The following is a 26,762-nucleotide window of genomic DNA, read 5'->3' as shown; positions in this document are numbered from 1 at the left end:
TGCTGCCCACTGGAGGCACTGCCAGGGCCTCTTACAGCCAGAGGCTGTTCAAAACACCTGAAATATTGATGCATTTCTTGCTGCACAGTTCGTATTTAAAATAAAGCACCAGAGAATATGCAGCTGCCATGGAGGCAGCCTGCCACGAACTCACTGCACTCACTGAACTTTGGCGAGGACAAGCAATGAAGCAGAGTCCTTAAAGGGGTTTCAAATATATAAATGATAAATCTGATTTATTTCCCTATTCAGCTACACAGCATCTACCTACAGTGCCACAGTATCTTACTATGCCATGAGACCAACCTGGTTAAATATGTGTATATATATATATATATATATATATATATATGCACATATGTATATATGTGTGTGTGCATATCTACAGAATATTCCCAAATATTCTATATGTATATATCATATATATATATATATATATACATATATGTGTGTGTGTGTGTGTATACACAGAATGTTCCCAATAACTGATTTACTGGAATTATCAGTGAGCTCCATGTAAAGATACTGACAGACACGTGACACACAGCCAGAATTCCATGGACTTAAAAAGTGTCTCAGTGACAGGCCAGAAAAAGCTGAAGAGAAACCAAGCCTTGTCTTCAAGTTAAGATTTCAAGTAGAGCCCAGTCTCCAAGGTCAAATGGGATTAGAAATGATTTGTTCTTTAGCTCAATTAAAAAAGACTTCTGTAAATACAGGAAGACCACAAGATGCTGTTAACAAAACCAGTGTATGATAAGATCTGTGCAGCATTTTCAGTTTATGGGAATTAAACCACATCCCACTGAAATCAGGGGGGATTCCTGTGTCAGCATCCATGTGCTCTACAACTGACAGTACCAGCCTTTGCTGTGCTGCCTTTCCCATCAGCCAGGCTTTGGGTAACTCACCTCTGATGAGGTTATCATGCTTAAATAGAAATTAAACACAGTGATTTAAGGCTTTCTTTTATTTACTTGTTCCACATTTCTGCAAAAAAACACTGATACGAAACAAAAAAATATCCTACTTAAAACCTGACTCTGAAAGGCCTTGATCTTTCTAACTGTGACTGAGATTCTGCAAAGAGCTGTCTGGATTCAAAGCACGTCCTTCTTGTGTCTGCACGGTGGAGCTCCACCCTTGGCTCCTGCCCCAGCCACTCTTTCACTCTCACATGAAACAGCGATGCTTTCTCAAGGTATTACCTCATGCAGAGATTGCCTCAGAAGGAGCAGCCCACCAGCACAAAAGAAATGTCACAACACACCAGACGTGTGACTTTGGGTGACTTTTGGCTCTAGGAGTGCTCCCTGCTGAGCTGGGTTCCATTAGACTAATGACAATCTCCATTCAATCTGCACAGCAGTGCCTTCCCTGGCTCTGGACAGCACAGGTGATTCCAGCAGCTCCCATGGCTCACACTGCCACAGCTCTGCTTTGCTGTTCATCACCCAGCCGGGGGAAATGCCCTCTCCAATGGCAGCACAGCCATGGCAAGGACACAGGGATTGCCCTTCAAAGCCATCCACCCCAGGAGGTGACAATTCACAGAAAGCCCAAGTGAAATTTGATTTATTTCACACATTTTTCCCCAGCATGCCAGGTAGGACATGACTGATGGACTTCTTCACTCTCAGTCCATCATTTTGAAGGGGAAAACAAACTGCTCATAAAAAACAACAACAAAAAGACAGGTGCTTCTGCCAATATGTCTGAGGTTTTATGGTGTCTCTGTACCTGAAATCACTGCATCAAATATTTCTATACCAGAGCTGTCAATCAGAACAGATGGAAAGAGATTTACTGGGAACAAAGACAAGGATTCCTGTCCTGGTGCATCTCAGCACAGTCCTCCCAGCTGGCCTGCCCCTGGCACTGTCCCAGTTAATTCTGCCAGGATTTCTGTGTCTCTGAGCTGCCCATTTATAGAGGAGCACCAGTGCTGGAGCCCTGGCTGCTGAGAATTCCAGACTTTCTGTGCTCCAGGCACCGACCCCAGGAGAACACTGCATTGACCTGAGGCCCTGGAGAAGCTTCCAGAATGGAATGACAGAGCTGGGATTGTGGGTGTGGGGTTTGAATAGAAGTGTGTGATATCACAGGGTGGGAAAATTAGAGTTTAAGAGTTTAGAATACAGGAATAGATATGTAGCAATATATATGAGGCAAGATGGAGGCTTTAGGGCAGTGGCTGGTCCTTCTTCTCCTTCTCCTTCTCCTCCATGGGTTTGGGTGGTTTTGTGTGATTGGATAAAAAGGTCCCCATTGTGGGCACGGGTGGTTGGGTATTGGGTTAAAAGTAAAAATAATTTAGGTGTCATTTCTTAATTGGACAGATTATCCTTAAAAGGCCTTGCAGAGAGGGAGATGGGGCTCCATTTTTAGTTTGTTGAAGTGCTGTAGAAGTCAGGGTTTGTGAGACTGTGACAGAGATAAGAGCTATCAGACATCTGAGTCCAACAAGAAATCCCTTTTCACACATTTAATCCCATCCCTGGCAAAAAACTAAGATAAAACACACACGAGGGCACAGCCACCCCCCAAGTCACACTGAGCAGGGCAGGAGAACACTGCAGGAACCACTGCTCCTCCTCTGCAGGGATTCCCTGCCCTCACCTTTGCACCCTGGAGCAAAGAACTTGTTAAAAACTTGCTTAAATCCCAAGTATGAGGGTCCTGCCTGCACCGTCATCCCCTTCCCCACTCCCTTCACCAGCACTCCCGAAAAACCACAGTAAACACTTCCCAGAGGAGGATTTCCCTGCCCAAAGAGATCCAGCTCTAAAAACTTATTTAAAAATAACCCATAGCCTAGCTAGAAATAAAGAACACCATTTTATTAAGCAGCAATTATTCAATTTCCCTGTCTGGGCTGCACACAGCTCTTGCTAGAAAGGTGAGGGTTTTTTTTCACAACAACTTTATTTGTGGCACCTTCAGAGGCTTCCATAACCTCCACCTCAATCCCTTTTTTTTATTCTCCTAATTCATTGCCAGCCTCTTTTTTAAACAAGTTCTCCCATCCCTTGACATGTACCAAATCCCCTCTACTCTGATCATTTAAACTGGACAGAACCATTTTGTTCTTTCCATTTTTTATTCTTCCAATCCTTTATATTCTGGAGGGTTTCTGTTGGTGCCTCTGCTCTGTGCCTGAGCAGTGTTTTCACTGGAGATGTAATGCAGAAGAAAGTGCCTCCTACTCCTGAATGTCTCTGCTGAACTGAAATCTTCTGGGTCTTTCAAACAGCATGCTCAACTGAAAATGCCTCATTTTCTGCCCACTCAAGGTGAAACAAGCCCTCTTTCATGCCCAAACACCAGTCTGCCTTGCTGGTAATGTCTCAAAATCCCACACCTCCCATTATGTAATATTTACCATTAGCCCATTTCTTCTCTGCAAGATTTATGGTCACGATGTAACTTCTGTGAGCTCCTTCTTTGCAAATGGGATGACAAATGAGTATTTTCAAATGTTCATTCCCTCACCAGCAGAAGACCCAATACATGATTCAACATATTCTAACCTTTTCCAAATCTGTTACACTCATTAGGACTGCTACTACACTTTCCCAGGGCTGGGGTCATAAAAATATTTTGTACTCATGAGATGAACAGAAAGTTCCAACTTTTCTACAGGAAAACACTGCCAGCCAAATTACGAAATATTCCTGCTCTGAATCCAGCTTTTATTGGTGCTTGCTGCTCGAGCCTCAAACTGCATCTTCTCCACCAGCTGCCCTGAGCTCCTTATCTCCTGTAGCAAATAATCCAAGATAAAGTAACAAATTTTGGCATTTCCCTACCAACTAAGTAGTCCATCCTTCCCATTTCATCTGCTGATAACCAAGATAAAGGAGTACAAACAGTTATTGAGCAATCCTGCTTAGGAAGGAAGGCACATCATCTTGAATAAAGGGCAAAACTGTCCCACAGTGCAGCCCCTGGTGAATAGCTTGGGGCAGGAAAAAACCCAAACCAGCTAAGAAGGTAACCAAAAGGTATGTTAGTTTATTTTTTCTTTTTGAGGTAAAGAAAATCCAGTGAACCTGAGGACTTTACACGGCCAGGAGGTCATTTCTGGCACCATCTGAAAAGCCAGATAAACCAGCATGGGGTGAAAGAGCCTCTGAGACTGAATCCAATCCAGTTTTCATTTTTTCAGAAATGCATCTGCCTTTTAATTGTTCTATTTATACTGAGTTCTCCGAGGTGTTTCAGATGTTTCTCAGGAAGGTGTGTGACTCTCTGAGGTAAATTTGAATCATTTCTGCCTGGAGAGACTACAGTGTCACTTCATATATAACGTGTTGCACTATGAACATTGTTTGAATTTTCACCTTTGAGGACCCTGAATTTAACACAGAAACTGTATCTTAAAAACCTCTCTGAGCTTCTGAATGAACCACTCAAAGGGAGGAAAGAAAGAGAGGGAAGAGGCAAGCAATGCACTGCCACTAACATCACATTACAGGAATACTTGAGGCCCCATTTGAAAAAAAAAAAAAGCCCAAATAATCAGAGTAAAACAGCATTTGATGTTTCAATTTTCTTTTTCATGCAGTTGAAATTTATGTTTTTGTATTTATACTCAAGACCACCACGTGCTGCCCTGGTTTTTTGGGGGGTTTTTTGAGTGGATCAATCAGAAAACCTCATCTTGGCTTAGCACCTGCACAGCTGCAGGAAGGAAAGGAGTTTATGGCTTTTGCTGCCCTCTCCTGTAGGAAGAAATGCAGATGAGATTGGCCAAAGACTGGATTCCAGTCACTGAGAAACAGATCCATGATCAAAGCCCTGGATTTCCTGGCTTTAAGGGACCTGCCCAGGTGTCAGCCCCTCTTGGGCAGGAGTCACAGGGAGGAGGTGCATGGAAATATTGGGAATATTTCAGTGCCTGCCTATGCTCAGGATGGGTGATAGGCACCAAAGGCATGAACCTAACTACAAATGGCTTAAATCTACCAGAAAAAAACACATTAACAGAGCAGTCAGAACACTCTCAATGTGTTTCATGCAGCATTACCAACAACTCACAATGAAACTAATTACTGACATCCCATGGATTAAATTACTGCTAATTGCTGATGCTTTCTGTGATCCTCTGCTATTTGCAGGTGAATTAATGAATATTTCCAGGCGGGCTTTTTTCTCACTCGTACCCAGAGTTTCCATGGGTTTCATGAGTCTCCTCTGACTCTAAATGTGGATCTGAAAGCTGGGTGGTACTTCCAGTGCAGTTTCCCCTCCTCAAGGGAAGGAGAATTTCACACACTGTGCTCAGCAGAAAACAAACAGAATTTATCAGTTCTTATGGAAGAATGAGCCTCAGAGACATGCATTTCCAGAGGAAGGTCCAGAATGCCGCCACAAAAACTCAATTACCCCACAATTCTCACGTTCCAATAGCCACGGGAATGACATTGTACAGATAATTCTCTGTGCAAATGGATACCAAGAAAGTAGAAAATGTTTTTGCCAGTATCACCTTTGCATGGTTCTTAAGCTTCCCAAGTGTGTTAGAAAACTAAACTCACCACCTTGTAGTTCAATATTACACCTTGAAATACAATCACATAATTTTGTCTGTACTTCAAAAACCCATGCTTGGTTTATTGATTTCAATATTCTCTAAAAAGCCAAACAACCAAGGGCCTGTGTTTTGAGGTTTATTAGCTTCTCACTACAGATTAGGGAACAACAGAATTTTCCAGCACTGCTGGTTTGTGAACGGTGTTTTCCACAACAATAAACTGGCACCACAAAAAATGCTCCAGACATGGACATTACATCCCTTCCCCAGGTGAGCCTGACCTTGGGAATATGGACTTTGAAAATTCCTGCCCAGGAACAGTCCATAAAGCTCAAAGCCAGGAAAATCTGCTGGGATCTGTAACACAGAGCAGAGCCCAAGGTGAGGATGCTGTGACGAAGGGGAAGCCAGCAGAGATGGGAAAGGACTTTGCTGACAGTGGTCTCTGACAGGCAGCTGTGCAAACACTTTATTTGCTCATGGTGCATCTAATCAGGAGCTGAATTAAAACCAGAAAATCTCTGCCAGAGAGAGGCACACTCATTTTGGTGTAACTATGCAATAAAGTAACACAAAGTCCCACCTTGGCTCACACCCTTCCCATCATTTGTACAGCAAAAACGATCCAAGACTTCAGAGCTTAATGGCCACTGGAATCAGACAGGCTCCACACCCTCCCAGGTGTTTGGTGCAGAATTACCCAGCCAAGGTCTGCAGCACTCAGGGCACGTCCAGCTCTGCAGTGGGGGAGCATGGAGCACCAGAGGTTTGGGATTTGGGGACACAGCAGTGTCCCCAGGGGCTGTGCTGGACACCCCCTGCACCCCGAGCCCTCCCAGCTGAGAGGAGCAGGGGCAGTGCTGGGATTCCGACATATCTGCCCTTCCCCTTCCCTCTATTTTCCTTTTTTTGCATGGCTAAGTGCTGTCAGATCTGAGATTTACTGCCAAAACATGGCAGTGTAACAGGCATGAAGCAACTGAGACGCAAACAAGCATTCTCTCCTGACACACGGCCCCTCATGGCAATAGTTGCAATGATTACATAATTGAAAATTCATAGAATTGATTCCCCTCGTGCCTACAGGGGTGAGAACGGGACCTCTCTGTGCTCTTTTCTGCACACGACAGCAAAGCCTGCTCCAAAATCTCAGAGGTTTGAGTAGGGCTGATCTCTGCCTGCTCATTCCCTGGGTGAATTTCACACAGCCCTGAGCCCATGGTCCCCCAGGAGATGAACTGGGCCCACTCAGCTCATCCTGTGGGATTCACCTGTGGTGCCAAGGAGATGAACTGGGCCCACTCAGCTCATCCTGTGGGATTCACCTGTGGTGCCAAGGAGATCAACTGGGCCCACTCAGCTCATCCTGTGGGATTCACCTGTGGTGCCAAGGAGATGAACTGGGCCCACTCAGCTCATCCTGTGGGATTCACCTGTGGTGCCAAGGAGATGAACTGGGCCCACTCAGCTCATCCTGTGGGATTCACCTGTGGTGCCAAGGAGATGAACTGGGCCCACTCAGCTCATCCTGTGGGATTCACCTATGGTGCCAAGGAGATGAACTGGGCCCACTCAGATCATCCTGTGGGATTCACCTATGGTGCCAAGGAGATGAACGGGACCTACCCAGCTCATCCCGTGGGATTCACCCATGGCCCCTCAGGAGATGAACTGGACCCAGCCCACCCCATCCTGCGGGATTCACCCAGGGTCCCCAGGAGGCTGCACGAGGCTGTGGTCCCCTCCCTGCTGATGGCTCCTAGGTCACCCCCAAGGCTGCAGCCGCTGGCAGTGCTTCCCCTGGAGAAGGGGATGGGAATGCTTTTCCCATGGAGGAGCTGCCATTTGGCAGAGCCCCCCAGAGCAGCCCTGGTTATGTAAGAGCCCAGTCTGCAGTTGGTTACTGGTAAATATTTTCACTTGTGAATTTATGACTCCAGGCAAGGACGATCCTCCCAGCGAGTAAACAATAACAGCACTCAGAGGGAGAATGTGTTCCTGATTATTCCACAATAATCCTGCTGGGACACAAATCCAGGATGTGTTGAAAAGCTCTTGGAGCTGGAGACTCAGGGTGTCCATCCTGCAAGTTTAGGAAGGGAAGGCTGCTGCACTCAGCCGGCTTTGCTACTGCATCCACACAAATTCGTCTGCAGCTCTAGCAGACACTGATTCCAGGCAGCTCTCCTATCAAAATCCCACTCAATGGCACTCTGCCAGTTCCTTCTCAAATCCTTCTCTTTTTCATTTGTGAGCAGGGAAGAAACTAGAGCACACAAAATGAGCAAGTAATGCCCAAGATCCCAACAGCACAATCAAAAGAAAATTCACAAGGATTCACAGACACGGCCATTAATTTTGTTAAAAGCAAGTCCATGAATCTTTTTGACTACTTTTGAAGTCAGGATTTTCCATCTTTTTGCCTCTTCTCCTCTTTCACTTTAGAGCTTCTTTCTTACCCCCAGTAGTTTTTATGACTTTCTGAACCAACCCCTATTTCCCATAGCAACCAGAACACACCTGGCGAGCGTTGCACTCATTAACTTCATTGCAAGCTCCTGCAGTCTGAGTTTCTCCATGCTCATTAATTACTCACCCTGTTCCACTGCCCAGCAGCTAATTAAAAAAAAAAATTACTGTTGAGTTACAGACAGAATCTGAAGTACTATTATGTTTTGTTTTGAGGCTATTTTTAAGATTTCTTATTAGTAGATCTCATTTTTTTTTTTGATAATCCAGCCATAACATGCACTGACTGTGAAGAAAAAAAAGGACAGATTCCTTTATGAAGATTTAAAGGCGACCAAAGACAAACTTAGAGACTTTTAATAAAGGTTTTTGTGTTTATGGGCATTTCTTCTAAATGCGTTTCACATTCTGTCAGCTCAACCAGGATCACTCAAGACAAAAATCCTACATTTCTTTAGATGAGTTTGCATCTCCAGCCATTTCAGACCTCACTGGGGTGCCGAGGCCACCTCTTTTCCAGGAAAGGGAAGCAGAGCAAACCAAGATCCGTTTCTGCCAGGTGTGTTTTAGGGAATATCGAATCCCTGGAGTGAGTTTGAGCTTCTGCCCCTGCCCAGGCTGGAGGAGAGCAGGTCCTCACCTACATCCAGTCCAGCACTGCCATCTGCCGGGAGCTGCAGCCCTGGAAAATCACTGGCAAAACCACCCAAGCCTGGAGTGCTTTCACCAATTTGTCAATCTAATTGCTAATTAAAAAGCAATGGTGGTTTAATTTTAAATCCAAATATTAATCGCTGTAAATAAAACCGGAGCAAGCAAAGGTAATTTGAGCAGTAATTTCCATCTATTCACCATTGCTACCTATTGAGCTCTGATTCTGCAAGATTTCAGAGGGAAAGGAAGGAGCTGAGGTATTTTCTCAGCTGGATTTTCGATCAAAATTAAGCAAAAGAATTCATCACTAGCCAAGCTGCAGTGAGGCTTTCATGAGGCACAGGGATACAGAGAAGGCACTGACCAAAATCCATCTCTGCCTTCTGCTTTTACATTTTACCTCAGTTTGAGAGACTGAAAAGTTCAAAAATATATGAAAAAAATTAATGAATAATTATTTAATGAAATAATATTAACTAGATTAGATTCCCTAAAGTTTTCTGTCTTCCATCAGAGTAAATCTCACTTTTTAGGTTATGCCAGGTGTGGAGAGCCTGGTCCCACATTGCTGAGGTGACACCTGGGCCTGCCCTGGCTGGGGGACAGCTCCAGGGAAAACTCCACACGGGACAGGAAAAGCTCCACACGGGACAGGAAAAGCTCCACATGGGACAGGAAAAGCTCCACACTGGAGAGGGAGGCGTGGAGGGAAGGCAAAGTGGAGCCTTGCGCTCAGAAATGAACACAAGACAGATCTAGATGCTAAAAACTGAGACAAAGAAAAGGGGAAATTCTCAGTTTATGACAATTTTTTTGCATCACTCATCCCAAAGAAAGAAGAGGAAACATGGTCTTTAGATGTCTACACAGGCAGCAAAGAATTTGCCAAAATTACTCAGTTTCCATCATTTGTGAGAGACTAAATCTTAATTGTAAGTGTCCTCTTCTTGCCAGCAGCCCTCAGTGACAGCCAGGACAGCTGGGGACAGTGACACATTGATGGCTTATAAAGTAATAATGGCTCTTTATAATAATTAATGTTTCTATACATTAATTATTATAATAGCAATATTAATAATAATACCTTATATACTTCACTATATGCAACAATCAATAAACAAAACCATAAAATTTTTTTTTCAAATCAAGAGAGAGGGGGAAATGTGGGAAATGGATTTGTAGAAAATTCTCAAAGCCTGACAGACGGCTCGCAGAGCATACATCTGTAAACAAACCTTAAGATAAAAATACTGACTGAGAAATACTATAGAATAAGACAAACATTGCTGAGAGAGAAATAGAACTAGAAACAAGTTTCAAAAGATAGCCTTACAAACACGACTGGATACTTTAGAGAAGTAGAACTATAAAAGACACATTACAGTAAGACCCACAAAAACTAATTTTAGATAATTATCTTTAAAACATTTACAGTATAGTGTGACAAAAACTAATAAGCCAAAAAATGCTTATAATATATTATAATTAAGAAATAGTTAACTTCTAATTGTAATAACATGAATTATAACATCTATATTGTCTCACCCTTCACATGAAACTAAAAATAGAATAAAAGTTTTTAGAACACCTCTCAGTTACCCCATCTCTGAGTGAAAAAAAAATCCTAATCCAGCAAATGGCTGCACCCCTGTTCTTCTCTAACTTCCCTTCCTAAATTTCCCTCAAATTTTCCCCAGCACCCACTCCTCATGGCAAGAGGAGTCTAAAAACCATCCAGAACCCCCATTTTGAGCTCAGAGAGGAACAGATAAAGGTGAGCAGCTCTGTCCAAAGCTGTGTTATTTCCATGGTGGCCCTGACAGGAACCAGAGGAGCATTATTGCACATTCAGCCACAATTCCCAGCTAGAAAAACACCTCAGACACACTTTCCCAGCCAGAAGAGGGGCTGCTTTCTGCACTTAGCTGCTGGAGAAGGGGATAACTGGGAGGGTTTGGTATTAACCTTTGTCACCATCATATTTTCTGAAAAATCCCTTCACCCAGGATTTTCTCCTGGGAAGCTGCGAAGCCTCAGAGAAAAAGGAAAACCACTCTTATCTCAATTGCTTCTCCTGTGTTTTGCTGCTTTGGAATGTGTTTGGAGATTGTTTCCCCACAGGTGATTGTTTCATTGGTTTCATGGGAATTGTTTTCACTCTTTGGCCAGTCATGGTCAGGCTGTGTGGAGGCTCTGGAGAGAGTCACGAGTTTCATTATTATCTTTTGGCCTCCTGTCTGTATCCTTTCTCTATTCTTTAGTACAGTTTAGTATAGTTTTAGTACAGCATTCATTTATATAATATAGATCATAAAATAATAAATTAGCCTTCTGAGAACATGGAGTCAGATTCATCATTCCTCCAATGACGGGGGTCTCAGAAAATACCCCAGCCCTTCCTGTCACAGATGGCTGTAATGGCACCTGAGTGCAGCCCCAGCACAGCCAGCAGGGCAGAGCAGCTGAAGGAATGGGAATTGCTGTGTTCCCACAAGCAGCACACCCAGGCCACCCCAGCGGGGCTGGGAGCACCCAAGCCCTGCACCCCAAGGGCTGAGCTGGGAGGGACAGGCACAGCTCCACAGCCAAGGAGGGAAGGGCTCAGGAACCTTTCTGAATTGCAGCTTTTCAAAAACAATCTGCAAAGGCAGCAGGTCAAGGCTTCAAAATGTCCTCCTTTCCCTACTTGTGTGAATCCCACATTTTGAGCCTCTTTCCTGGACTGACAGCTCGAGGCAAGCAGTGTTTTAAGGGCTTAATTCCAACCCACAATATTGTGATACTTTGATTAATCGGCAGTTCCAGTGTGAGACATCACTTGCTTCAGACTTTGCTGAGGGCTTGTTTTGGTACTATCCCCCAGCAAAAGGTATCACAACTTTCTGTCTCATGCCTGGATTCACAGTTTCTTACTCCTTTTCCCTTCTTCCCTCTCACATATTTAAGAGTTGAGAGCTGGAAGCCTTCTCAATCCCAATGTTTATCCAAGGCTTCCATTTCATTATCACACTTATCTCTTTTTTTCTCATTCTGTAGGCAAGCTACAGCTCTCATTTTCCTGCAAGACAATCTCAAATTATTTATCCTATTGGCCTTGGATGGAGTAGTCCTGGCAACCAAGTTTAAGCAGACTCCAAGGACTAGTGGTGTCTTGAGATGAAATTCCTCCCTCAAATCCTGCAATATGCTCCTTTCTGAGCAGAGGCAGAAACCCATTAACCTGAACAGATGGGAGGGAGTCTGTGGGCAGGCAAAATCTGTTAGAGCAAAAACTTAGAATACCAAAAAAAATAATTAAAAAATCTGACTCACAGGCCTGGTAAGAATCACAAGATTGGCATCAGAGATCCCTAAATTTTAAGAGGAAACATGTATTTTAAAGAAAATAGACACATGAGTCTTTATTGTTGCTGCGTGCTTTTGACTCCCCTCAAAGGAAGGGAACCCTGATTTATTTGAAGGGAGAACTGGGGTCATGATTTGTTTACAAAAGCTTTAACCCTAATTAAAAAAACAACAACAAAAAGAGAGGTAAGTGGGCACTGTGGAACCTCCCTGAACAAACAGTCCATGGTCTGCTGCTCAGCCTCCCGGCAAAGGCACAGAAAAAATACCCACAATGATGAGGATTTCCTTTTTTTTCAAAGCTGCTGTTCCAAGGATTTAGAGTTTTCTGCACCAAGCTTAATTGCACTTCTCCTGGGCTTCTCATTCCCAATGGAACTCATCCCAGAACACACAGGGCACGTGGAAAATTTGTGGAATTATCCACAGCATGATAGTGACAGGATGAAGAGAAGGAGGAGGAGGAGGAAAGAGCAGGGAAGGAAAGGAGCAGGAGAACAAAACAGACTGAAAAGTGATTTTTCTTGCTGCACAAGAGCATTTGTGCTGTCAGTGGAGCAGCAGGAAGGCAGGGACAGGTAAGGACACCTGACACTTCAAAGGGCAGCAGTGGTAGGTGATCTCAAAGAGGCACAGAAATGGATCCACAAAATCCACTTTGGTGCAATTTGTAATTCTCCATAAATAACACAGTTCTACATCTTGTTAGCAATTCCTTTTAATTTTTAAATAGATACAGGTATATAAAGGATCTTTATATATTTTTGTCTCTTAAGATCAATGTAAAATATATTTATATATTGTATGTATTTAAATCCCTTTTATATTTATAAATTTCAGTTCAATAAAAACCAATTTCCATAACCTAGTTCACCATGATATCAATGTGCCTTACTCTGAAAAATACCAGACTACAAAAGAAACATGCTAATGTTTCCCTATTTAATTTTTAGCATTTTATCTAACTATAAATTTGTAAATTAAAACTAGGGCAGGAAAATCATTGCAAAAACACAGGTCATTTAACAGAACACAAAAAAAACCCTAAAGTTGCAGTTTTAGAGGTGCAGGGGAACAAGAAAATGCCTGTAGGAAAACTGACTCTTAGGTAAAATGATTTATTTCCCTCTACACAAATTCCTCTCTCAAACAAGAAAAAATTGCATTACTTCAAAAAAAAGGATTTCTCAGATGGAAAAAAAAAAACCCAAAAACATCAATACAAGGTTTTGATTGGGGAATACATGAAACCAAAATGATTTTGTTCCTTTATCAAAACGCAGCAGACGTTACCATGGGCCTGAGAGACTCTCAGAACAGAAAATAAAGTTTGCCCACATGAAGAGCCCTCTTTAAAATATTCCAGAGCCCTCTTTAAAATATTCCATGAAATTCCCAAACATTTACACAATAGATATGTATTCTACAAGAAAAATATTCCTGATTGCTCAAGGTCATTGGGGTAGAGTGATGAATGAAAACCTGAATGCAGGTAGTTAATACACGGACACAGAGATGCTCTTAACAGAGTTCCCTGTTGCTGACCTGGGTGCTGAAAATAGCAACTCTCGGTGATACATTTATTATTAACACTGTAATTTGATGAGAATTTAATTTACAGCAGATGAGAATGGGGAATAGAAAAAGGATTCTACACCGCAGCATCGAGGGAAAAACAATTTTTGAAACAAAATAAGAAAATAGAGCAGCATTTGGCTTCGTGTGCCTTCATTCTCATAACTCGTGTTTTAAAGCCCCACATGTCCCAGTAAAGTGGCACTTTTTCAGGGACTTTATTATTTTGATATTTATTATTTTATAACACATTTATTATTGCATGCTGAGGGTTGGCAGAGCTGCCAGCGTTCTGGCAGGCATCAATGATCCAGACAAAAAGGATCACCTCTATTTTTCATCACTCCCATGGCTCTGGGGAGGCTGGTTTTACCTTCCCTGGGATGAAAAAGGAGAAGTACCTCAGCAGAAAGGCCATTCCTCACTCTGTGTTCTCCCCAAAGACAATTTCTGTCACGGCTTTAGTGCCAGGCTCCAGATTTGGGATTCCACAGCTGGAGGAATTCTCTGTCCCTCCCTGCACAGCCACGACAAATGGGTTGATTCCCTCCTTCCAAATTTTCCCTCTTGCCCAAATTTCCCAGCCTGTTCCAGTGGGACCCCTGTGCCAAGGAGCTCACAGCCCTAAAAGCAGAGCAGGCAGGAGCTGTTTATTCCTATTTATTCCTGCTCCAGCCCTTGCAGCTGCAGGTGCTGTTCCCAGCTCCCTCTGCCAGAGTTCATATCCATTTATATTGTAAAAAAGTTTATATTGTAAAAGTTTATATTGTAAAGTTTGTATTGTAAAGTTTTTATTGTTCATCTTGCGTGGGACAAGGTGGGTTCTGTGCTCAGAGCCCCCCTGGCTACAAAGTAAAATGCCACCAAAAGGTATTCCCTGCAAATCCCAAGTGTCCTTCAGATCTCAGTGGCCTTAAAACCAGAATATTAAATGGGTATTTAGCTGTTATTTACCACCCTTTTATAATGCCACCATCATCTTCCAAATGTCATCATCCTTTGCTTCAGCCTGGAATCTAAAAGTGTGATTATTTCATACACAAATGTCTTTGTGGTGCTAGAAAATATAAAGAAAGCCCTCAAATCTGCTTGACATGAAAGTTATCAGCCCCAAACCCTCCTCTGGCCTACAGGATTTACATTCCTAAGGATGTAAAGTCTTGCCTAAGCCAAGTTGTGAGGGTCTCCTTGCTTTTGGAGAAGTCCTTCTGCATGTGATTTCATTATTACAGCCAGAGCTAAATTTGCTTTAATCAGAAACACGTGAGCACAGGTGGCACTGTAGAAAAGCCCGCAGAGAGAAAAAAAGCAGAAAAGAACTAAAAAATACAGAGCAAAGAGTGGCTTGACAAAGCTCATTGTGCTGAGAGGGGAGCTAGAAGGGACGGGGACAAAAAGAGCTGCAGCAGTGCCAAATCCATTTGGAATGTGAGCAGCAGGGACTGCAGGGATGGTGGAAAGGCTGGTGACTCATCCCTTCTCGCTCTGCTCTGAGGGGTTTCCATTCCCTGCTCTCCATCTCCGCAGCCCCCTGGCTCTGGGGTTCCATTCCCTGCTCTCCATCTCTGCAGCCCTCTGGCTCTGGGGTTCCATTCTCTGCTCTCCATCTCCACAGCCCTCTGGCTCTGGGTTTCCATTCCCTGCTCTCCATCTCTGCAGCCCCCTGCCTCTGGGTTTCCATTCTCTGCTCTCCATCTCTGCAGCCCCCTGCCTCTGGGTTTCCATTCTCTGCTCTCCATCTCTGCAGCCCCCTGGCTCTGGGTTTCCATTCCCTGCTCTCCATCTCCGCAGCCCCCTGGCTCTGGGTTTCCATTCCCTGCTCTCCATCTCTGCAGCCCCCTGCCTCTGGGTTTCCATTCTCTGCTCTCCATCTCTGCAGCCCCCTGGCTCTGGGTTTCCATTCCCTGCTCTCCATCTCTGCAGCCCCCTGCCTCTGGGTTTCCATTCTCTGCTCTCCATCTCTGCAGCCCCCTGGCTCTGGCCATGGATGTGGCATGAGCTGATGGAGGCACCTGATAAATCCAGACACGGAAAGCTCCAATGGCCTGGGCACAGCAGCACCTGGGTGCCAGGGCATGTCACACATGCACACAGGTCACACACATCACACATGCACATGTGTCACACATGCACACACGCAGACATGAACACATCACACATATGTCACACAGGTCACACACACGGCACACATGGCACACGTGTCACACATGGCACAAATGCTGATGGATTTTAAACCTGTGCATTTGCTCCCTCTCAAACCAGAATAACTGTTTTTCTTCCCCTGAGGACGTGAATGAATCCAAGTGCATTTGACACCAATTTCCTTTCTCTCACAGCCACAGTCTTATTAAAGCTGAAATATCACAGTGGAATTATCAGGTGCCTTAGGCTGAAAGATTTAGCTGGGGGTGTGCATTCTGTTTGCCCTCTGTCAGAGCTGGGGCAGTTCTCTGCTGTTCATGGGGCAGTTTTCTTTATCTGTCCCACAAACCAAGCCTCCCTCCAGGAGATCCCTTCTGTCCATGGGCCAGCGAGTGTCCCTGCATGGCTGATCCAATTCCATCATCCCACTGGGAGAAGCTCCACCATGGGGAGGAGCCAAGCATTCCTACCTGGATACAATCTGAGATTTTGGGACACCAGGGCAGCCTTTTCCCACTGCATTCCCAGATGAGCAGCTTTCTTCTCCACTGCATTCCCAGAGGAGGACCAGGCCCATCTCCAGCACCCCTGGACCTCCAGAAGAGAACTCCAGCCTTGTGCAGGATCCCTGCTCCAGCAGAACCACAGCTGGCACTGCAGGAGGGCTGAGCCCCCACTGAATGGGACTGTGCCACCACCCTGACCCACAGGGTGCCAGCTCCTGCTCTGACTCTGCCAGTGGGGTTTGTTTTGTATCACTGCATTTTATTTTACTTTTCCCAGTAAAGAACTGTTATTCCTGCTCCCATATCTTTGCCTGAGAGCCTTTTAAATTAAAAAAAAATTATAATAATTGGGAGAGAGGGGGTTGACATTTTCCATTTCAAGGGAGGCTCCTGCCTTCCTTAGCAGACACCTGTCTATTCAAACCAAGACATCAGGTAAAAAAACCCAACAACCCTACCTTTTAGAAACCTACTTTTATGCCAAGTAATCTTTAAAACATCATAAACTCTTCTAAGAGAATCAACTTCATATCTAAAAATTTTATAATATTACAAAATATTCCAAATGTTAGTTATAAAATTATTATAGTAATACAAAAAGGTTTTAAACAGATTTAACACCAACATTTGCTAAATGATGGCCTTCCAGATTTGGAAGAGGATGTGGATTTGTAAGTTGTGACAGCTGCCATATTTTAATTTATTCATTACAGAGGATCTGTGCCACAGAGAATGGCCAAGGCAAAGGGCTGACACTGCCTGGCACACTGGGCAGGCCATTTCCTGCCAAGCCAAGGTGCTGCAGAGCTCTGTGGATGCACTGAGAGATTTTAGAAGTGGGAATTAAAAAGCAGAGTACTCAGAATTTAACAAAAATGGGTTGAGGTTCAAATCCCAAAACCCCCCTGCAATTATGAATCACACTAAAGTTCTTTTCTCTCCAAGCCCTTTCTCCCACCTGTGTCTACAGTGGAGAGCAGCTGAAGGAATGAATTTTTAATTCCCAGGCATCACATGACACAGGAATTTCCTCAAAAACATTAATAAAACCCCCACACAGATCCAGAATCCAGCACCTCTGTAACAAGAGGATCTGTATTAGAAACAGTGACACAAAATTAAACTGCTAAGAACTGGTGCCATACACAAATTGTTAGATGGTACATGGGCTCACAATAATATTCTATCTCGAATTTATCAACAGGTGAAATAAATTGGTGATAACAAATGATGGATTATTCCATGAATACATCACTGAATTAAAAAAGGGGAATTTTGTGTGTATATTCTGTACCCTTCCTCTTCCCTTCCTTTCCCAGTCCCTCTCCAGTAGGATTTAAGGATTTTGAAAAGAACACTATTTAATTTCCAGGCTGACAATTTCCAAAATACTGTTTTGCTGCTTTTTTGCGTTCCTGACTTAATGACTTTGCAAAAACACCGAGTCGCTTTTTGTGCAGCCAGCTTTGTAAATCTGTAATTACACCTCATGGTTACAAATATCACAATTGCAGCTACGTTGCAATTCAGAAATTTCCCATTTAAAGAAAGTGTTGCAATTTCTTCAAGAGCATTGTTGCATCAATGTTGAATAATTGCTACATGAATAAAAACAGGGGAAAATCCAATGTGTGCTGCTCAGAGAAAAAGCCGTGCTTTTTTTAATATCACCAAATCCAGAAAATGTGGATTTGAAAAAAAAAAACAAAAACCCCAAACATAATCCAAACACGTCCTTCCACAGTGACCTCACAGAGAAGACCGGTTATTTCCTTTTGTCTTTATTATCTTTATTTTCTATTACTTTGAGTATGTTAAAATCATCCATCTGATGAATAAAATCACGTTGCTTTCCTGTACTTCACAAAGGTTCTGGAAATAGATGGCCTTTGCAAGGAGAGATGAATTCACTCCACACACTCTGAGTCAACTGGAAGGGAAGGAGCCGCAGTTATGCAAGTCACAAACCCAGCTGAAATCCTAATTTCACATCCATGCTTCCACAGCCTGCTTACACACAGCCCCTGTATATATAGAGATGCAAATCACTTTATTCCACTTCTCCAAAAGCTCCTGGGTGGTAAAGACAGGGAGATCTTCTGTCAGTGAGCTGTGCACAGATTGACTCCTGAGTGAGGAGGAAATTAAATCCTCCCTGAAGGAACAGTCATAACTGTGCATTATTACATGGAAAAGAAGGGCCACACGTGAAAAATAAAATAAAAAATGCTTTCAGACATGAATCATGGACTCATATTCAAAATATCCCCCTGGAATTGTCATCAGCAGGCACTCTGAGCTGAATTCAATGCAAAATGTGGGTTTATTTTCCCCCCTTGCTCACACAGAGGAATTTTCTGACAGATGGGAGGTGAGTAAGAGGCCGTGGGCTCTCCCTGCAGCAGCAGCAGCTCCCAGAACAGCCCTGCCCGATGTCCAGCTGGCTCAGACCCTGCACCTGAGCCCAAATGCCACTCAGAAAATGGGACAACACCACCTGAGACAGAACCTGGAGGATCCTTTGGCTGCCTCCAAACCAGGGCTGAGCACCAGCAGCACACCTGTGCTGCCCAGCCCTGTGGAAAACGAGCAGATAGTACTGTATTTATGTATTAGCTTGTGCATGCTGTTAGTGATTTCAGGTATTTAGAAGCAGCATCAATTATAACTCTCTTTAGCTGCTGGTTAGTATAATACAATCTCTCAGCTCAGGTGTGCGCTGCGTTGCTCACAGAAGTGGGAGTGTAATGAATGTAATGTCTGTGTATCACTTCTGCAAATAATGGTATGATAAATGTACTGTGTTATAGGCCTCAGCAAAACATAAGATGTGGGAAAAAAAGGCTTTTGTGTAACTAAAAACAGTGTTAGGCTGTGGTCTTTGCAGGGCAGCCAGGACGAGGGAAGAGATGAGAATTTTGACTCTATTTTTTACAAGGCTGATTTATTGCATTATTACATATATTATATTAAAAATGCTAAACTAAAATTGTACTAAAAGAATAGAGAGAAAGGAATCATCAGAAGGCAAGACAAGAATAGAATGGAATAAATAACAAAGTCTTGCAATTGACTAGAGAATCTGACTCAGTTGCATCCTTGATTGGTTACTAAGTAGAAACACCTCACATGGAGCAATCAAGGAAGCACCTGCTACATTCCACAACAGCAATGGGTATTGTTTACATTTCTTTCCTGAGGCTCCTCAGCTCCTCAGGAGAAGAAAATCCTGGCAAAGGATTTTCATAAAAATATCGTGGTGACATTAGGCCATGCACTGACCAACCCGTCCAAGTGATAACTGTGACACAAACCAGAGGACAATTAGAGAAAACCACGTTAAAATTAAGGAGGACATACTAAAGTCTTATCAGAGGATGTGAAACAGCAGGATGGAGACACAAGAAGAATTAAAATATATTGGCCTGACACACAGGATGTCATGCAGATAAGCTGGAGTGCGAAGAAGTCAAACAAAGGAGCTCCCAAAACATCAGAAAGTTAGCAAGAACGTTTGAATAAAAAATTCCAAGAGGTGAATTCTGTTTTTCACAGCCCTGGCAAGCTTGACTGCTCACCGAGACTGGTGCCAGGGCAGCCTGGCAGGAGCAGAGCAGGGACAGGCCAGCACAGGTGAGCACTGTCACTGTCACTGCACGGGGACACAGCGCTGGCACGGCCAGGCAGAACACAAAAGGCCTCCATGGTGCCCCTCTCCATGCCACACATGGAAATTGATGCCTTAAGCTTTAGCTTTTATGTTTTTCAGATCCTGGACTGCTCAGGTGTAGAACTCTAAACTCCACAGCCTGCCAGCCACCATTCTTGCACTTTATTCAGACACAACAATTCCTGAACCTCAAGGACACCTTTACTTTGCTTCAGGCCCCAAAAAGTACAACCAAAAGTGCCTGGGGGAGCAAACAGGGGGTGAATGGCTGCATGACCTGCAGCTGGAATTGGAGCATCAACCCCTGCTATGGGAATGCCCAAACTGATAATTGTGTGAGGAACTCGTGCCCATCGCCCGCCTTGGGAGCAGCCTCTGGAGGCCGTGGCTGCCCGAGCTGTGCCTGCTGAAGGCTTTCAGAAATCCCCGCTTTATTCTCTGAACCTTGCCTGCCCTCTGCTCCGGGGGCCCCCAAAGGCATCAAAATCTCCAGCCTGGAATGGAGCAGGGCAGGCTGGGGGGCTGCAGTGCTGGGTGGCAGGTGCTGAGTGTCCCACGGCATATGAACCTCACCTGAGTGTCCTGTGGTGTGTAAAACTCACCCTAAAAACAGCTCTGTGAGACACATTTTCATCAACAAATTTAGCCCTACCTGAGGGGGGAGGATTTAGAAAGGGTTGAACTGGTGGGGAGGAATTGCCTCACCACTTGTGCTCCTGATTGTTGATTTTTGTCAATTATTCTGATTTGCTGAATTTATATATCTGTATTCATGCCACTGGGGGGTGGTTTTTGTGGATTTTTCCATATCTGCCCCTGGAGGCCTCCAATAAAGACCAACCTTTACATTACTTCCTATACTAATATTATCTCAAAAGTTGAGCAAAGCATAATTGACAAAAATCACCAGGGAGCTCTCAAAGGGCTGGTTTGGGACTTGGTTCCCAGAGAGAACCAAGATAGGACAGAGACTTTGGTCTTTCTGCCTAGGGAAAAAATAGGGAAAATTACTGGGAAAACCAGCTATGAATACAATAATAGGCTGCAGAGCTACCAATCCATGTGTGAAGAATACAGAGAATAAATTAAAGAAAAAAGGGCCAAAATCAATCCAGCATCACTTATTTACATACACTTCCTCCTGTGAAACATATATTTAGCAAAGAGCTGTGGTGTTCCTGTTCTCTCCCCTGAGCTGTGCTTCAGCCCTGCAGCACGACTTCCCCTGCAGTCGTGCCTCAATTTTCACCATTGAGGCACTCAGGCACAGAAGAGCCCAAAAATAAAACAAGTGCTTCCATTAGCAGCAGCACTTGGCAGCTGGGGAAAATCAAGCTTCACATTTCTGTTTGGCTCAGCAGAGCAGACTCAGACCTTTCTACCTGCTGAGCACCAGCTTTTCTCACCTCACTTGTGTCCTCCTCACACCAGCAAGGAGAGGGAATGTTTTGGGTACAAATATATAATGGTGAAGTTAATTATTGTAAAGTCATGAAATGGTAAAAGCTGAAGTAGCTGATGAGAACAAACTCAACACACACACACACACAAAAAAGAAATCATTATGAATTAACATTTAAAAAATATTAATAACAATTATTCCAGCTGGGAGAAGACAAGCTTGTGGATTGTAACTGGTAGGATTCTACTCCTACATTTCTCACTGTGTTGGGTAGGATGTCCAGAATTAATCTTGGTACTTTTGGACATGCTGAGGGGTGCTTCACACAAGAGATTTCCACATCCAAAGTCAGCCCCATCTGGTGGGCTGTGTTCAGAACACCTGCACATAAATTGTCAATAAATATCTTTTTTACACTGAGAAAATTGTGAAGAAATTATTATTTGAAGTGATTATTATTTGAAGTGAGGCTAGTAAGGCCTTACTCGTGTAGTTCAGGAACTAAAATTCTTGCATTGCAGGTCTGAGTCAGGTAACAAAACCCATTTTCTGTCATGTCCTGCCCCTGGTTCTTGAGACTAAAACTAATTGTCGTTCTTTAGGTGATAATTTCCCAGTATTATTAATTGCATCTGGCACCTAAGATATAACAGCTATGCTGTACTCGATATCCTGACAAATACCTCCAAAAATCAACCACCTGTCATATGCTTTTCTCACTGAAATAGGAAGGGAAATCACACAGAAGGTGTATTTAGACTGATGAACTTCATTCACAAACAGAGTTTTTACTGAGAAAGTTAATTCAGCTTCCCACAAAAGCCAGGCTTTTGTGATCACCCTGTAGCCCTGGAACCTATCTGGGCACTTCCAACTAAATTTGAGGGAGAGCTGGAACCTTACAATCCATTTAACTCTGTGAAAATAATACAAGGAAGTACAAAAATACCTAAACCAGCATCTCTTCACAGGTCAATAGCTGGACAACACATCATCCAAACAAGCCAAGCGCCTCAATGTGATTTTGGATACCACTCTGAACCCTTCCTCCTGTGTTTCCCTTGCAGTCATTCCCTGCAGAAGCACGAGGAGATCTCTGCACAAAGAGCCAGGCTGTGCTGTGATAGGGATGAGAGGAATGAGGGATCTGTCTTTCCAAACCAGCTGTGGGGCTGCTGGTAGAGAAAACCAGCACTGAGAGATAAAAGAAGCAATGGGAAGGGTTCCACTGATTGTTGTCTGGAAAAAGAGATTTGCCTTTACAAACAAACTGTAGGTTGGCTGATAAATGAAATTGGATATTGAAAGATGAAAGGAACAATGGGGAAAACCTCTAAATTCCATAAGAATTAACAATTTAAAGGGAGGGTTATACAGTGGAGGGAAATCTCTGGTATCGGGTGATTTGGGAAGTCTGTGCCTCTCAAGTACCTCAGCCAATGGGGAAAGAGAGAAGGGAAATGTGGCTGGGAAATTGGGATAAAAAGGAGGCTGTGCCCTCCAAAAATGGGAGAGACCCCAGGGGAATGCCCCATGGCCTCTCCCTTTATCTGAATAAAGTAAAAAGACTCCTCTGTCTTCTTTCTGGACAGAAACCTCTGGTGATTGTGGGTTTATTTTCCTGACAGGGACATTCCCAGCTGGCTCCTTCCTCCTCCCTGAGCCAGGAGCAGGAGTACGAGAGAAGGGCAGTCAAGCAGAGCCCTGTGCTGGGCTGCGAGTGGACATTTGCTCTGTGCTGCCTCCCGAGTGTCTGGGCACACACATGGTGTCCCCAGCGCTGCTGCCAGCTCCTGCTGAGCTGTTCCCAGTGCCAGGCAAGGCTCAGCACCTGCTGCTGGCACTGGGACACGGCCCCAGCACACTCACACTGCAGTTCCCAGCTGGGGCAGGGCAGCCAGGACCTGGGGAACACACAGCAGTGAGGCTGTGAGGAAGGGCTGGATGTGGTGAATCCCTCTAGGAAGGCTGTTCCCTGTCACCACCATATTTTCTGAAAAATCTCTTCACCCAGGATTTTTCTCCTGAGAAACCTCAGAGAAAAAGGAAAACAATTCTTATCTCATTTACTTCTCCTGTGCTGTGCTCATGTGGAATGTGTTTGGAGATTGTTCACCCACAGTTTCATTGGGTTCTGCTGTGAATTTTGACTCTTTGGCCAATCAGGGCCAAGCTGTGTCAGGACTCTGGAGAGAGTCACGAGTTTCATTATTATCTTTCAGCATTCAGTAAGTATCCTTTCTGTATTATTTAGTTAGTATAGTTTAGTATTCTTTAATATAACATAGTATCATAAAATAATAAATTAACCTTCTGAGAACATGGAGTCAGACTCATCATTCCCTGCCACGAGGCACACGGCAAATACAAGAGCTCTCCACCCCCTTGGAATTATTTCTGGATTCTCCATCTATTTAGGAATTCACCCATGTGGAGAGCAATGCAACTTTAATGCATTTGGTTTTTCAGTCACCCTCCACAGGCTCCTTTAGAATAATCCCTGGGCTACAAAGCCAGAGGCAGCACCTGGAACAAGGGCATCTCTGCTGAAAGCCTTAAACCATTTGCTCTCTTTGTGATATTCAAATTTCTTTGCTCTCATGCACCACATTCCTGCTGGTATCTCATGGGATCTGCTGGCCAGGACTTGGGGAAAAGATGCCCCATGTCTGGCAAACAAAATCAGGGAATCACAGAGTATCCTGAGGGGGAAAGGACCTGCAAGGATCATTGAAGACCAGGCAACCCCAAAATCCCACCCTGGGGGCGTTGCCCAAATGCTGCTGGAGCTCTGGCAGGCAGGACAGATTCCCCAGGCTTTTCCCAGTGCCAGCTGCTTATTCCTTGGAGTCTGGAGAAAGGACAGAGCACGGCAGCAAAAGAGGTGGAGGTGGAAGATGAGCATTCTGTGGACATTTAGCAACAATAAAAAGTTTATGAGCATTCAAGCCCTTGATTTATATCTGTGCTCCTGGAAATACTTAATGGAGACAGGAGAGCAACCCTGTTTCCAAGGTTAACTGAAATCAGCACATGAAATAATGACTGACTTAAACCACAGACAGATCAAGAATCTTTCATCATCCATGTTTCCTTCTAAGGTGCTGCTCTGACTGAAATTACTGGCCTAAGTGGTGTGATCTAGAATGCAAAGTTAAAAAGCATTAAACAAGAACACAGAGATGCAAGAACACAAACAGATGCCAAGCAATCGAGTACCCGGTGTTGCTGAATTTCCATAACAGCTCACAAAACTTCTGCACAGCCACCTTGTTCAAATTCAAACCAGTTCCACACCCCGGGGACAGCAACTGTTGGTGCCATCAACAGAAAATGCAACACACAACAGAAATTAAAAACGACCTCCCCCAGCAGCCACAGGGTTCCTGAGGGTTTAACCGCTCCACTGAACAGACTTCACAGCTCCTGTCTAGATTTTTGTTCTCAGGTAAAAATAAGTCAGCTCGGAAAATAACTTCTCCTTGCCTCTGGTTAAATTATGTGTGAATTAGAAATGCTCTCTGCACTCGCCTGCTTTCCCAGAAATGATATTGATGCTTTTATTTTGGTTTTCACTCAGCAGCAGGGGGGATGTGCCCTTCACAGGTCACCAGAAGTCTGTGACAAGCCAAGGGTAAAAGGGGAGGATGGAAAAGCTCAACAGTGGAGTAACCAAGGCTACACAGTAAGAAAGTATGAATTAGGTAAAAACCACAGAAATGAGATTTTAATATTCTTCCTTCACTTTGCCCCACTCTGACCATGGAATGTGAGAGGCATTCCTAGAATTTGAACCCACAAATCCAAAAATTAAACAAAGAGGGTAGAAATCATCTTTTCCCTTTGTAAACATCCTGGATATAATGAAGACACAGCTGAAGACATAAAGGAAAATGTCTTTTGGGCAATATTATCTGTAGAGTTCTTTAATATTCATAGTTAATTTGGCAGGGAGTGTCTTCATTTGGATCAAAACACAGGAGAAAATTTCAAATTGAACAAACTGTCCCTGACTTCAAAGAAAAATTAAATCCATGAAGATAGTTTCTGTGCCCTTCCTGGGTTTAGTTTCTGGCCATTAAAAAAAGATGTGTAAACAAATAAGGCCTTTAACAGCAGCACTTAGTAGTGATTATTGAAATACCAGGATTGTATTTCATAAGTCCTGACTGTGCCAGAGAAATCAGAGCGAATTCATGGCACAGAAAAGAGAAGGAGTTTCTCAAAAACATGTGCTGAAAGTAAATTGTACTAATGCTTGAAGGACCACGGTTACAGCAGCAAGATTTCTTCAAGAAAAATGCAATCATTGGGGTATGCTACAGGCTATGATCTACAGATCATTAAAAAACCTGTAATTTTTTTAGTTCTGGTTTTCTAATGATGGAATTTTTTGAGGAATATTTATTTTCTCAGGTAGAGAAATAAAATACTTCCTCTTTCATCCTCCTCTTTGACTCCCCACAGTGAATATTGTACATTGCACCAGGGGCTTCTTGTCAATCAACAGCTTCTTCTTTTTTTGTGCTGTTATTTTGGTAACCTTTTTATGTTTACTATTAATATAATAATACAATTTTATATTTAATATTAATGTTTAAAATTTTCGATATATGTTAATATTGTTAATATGGACCAGACCCAAATTTTTAAACCAAAACAAACCCTTTAAAACACCTTGAAGCAATTTCTTGGAGGTAGATTAAGAAATTATTTACACTTCTGAACCAACCATTCCACCCAACCCAGACCTTACTTTCTGCTGAGTTGTCACCTAATACTGACAACATTTTTGGAAGGAGAGCTTCCTGAGAGCCACTGGAAATTTAAAATATCACTGCAGGTCCACAGCAGCAAGTTTTTCAAGTATTTCTTGCAAATCAAACCTCAATTAGGACACCACTCCAGCTTTTCGACTCTAAATGATGCTCTGCAGTAATCACCATGGGCACAAATACCCTAATTTAAAAGCAATTAGCAAGTTGCATCATTTGTAACAGAACATTCTGAATACATCTGAAATCTGGCTGTGCCCTGCAGTTTGTTTTTTTAATGTTTCAACTCCATTTTTTGCACTAGCAGAAAGAAATTGTTAGCTAAACCTGTAAAAACCTGCTGTTGTATTATTTCTAAAATCCAACTTTTTTTTTATCAGAGAAAGCATATTTTTGTTGGAAAAACAATTTTGAATAAAACTGGACAAGTATCCTGTAAAAAAAAAATATTTAAGAAAAAAAAATTTGTATTGTGGCAAAAGTCCTAAATCTGCCTGACTCTAGCAGATAAAAGTTAGTGCTGTCAGGTATAAACTGTGAATGAAGAACAGGACCATCATTAACAGGGAATAATCCAAATTAAATAATAATTAGATAAAAATTAAATAAATAATAATTAAATAATGATTAAACAATAATTAAATAAGCCAGTAATCCAAAATGGTAGCTGAAAGCAACTGACCACCTT

General features: G+C 43.2%; 1 protein-coding gene across 1 annotated transcript in view; it reads right to left on the bottom strand.

Annotated features, from left to right (window-relative positions):
* The window catches only part of SYN2 (synapsin II), a 165,838-nt gene that overhangs the window by 106,443 nt on the left and 32,633 nt on the right, over positions 1-26,762 (bottom strand). The gene's annotated exons all lie outside the window — the stretch shown is intronic.

This window comes from Motacilla alba, chromosome 12, assembly GCF_015832195.1.
Source record: "Motacilla alba alba isolate MOTALB_02 chromosome 12, Motacilla_alba_V1.0_pri, whole genome shotgun sequence".
Lineage (NCBI taxonomy): Eukaryota > Metazoa > Chordata > Aves > Passeriformes > Motacillidae > Motacilla > Motacilla alba.
Note: the sequence above shows the minus strand (reverse complement) of the source record. Positions and strands in the feature narration are given on the sequence as shown.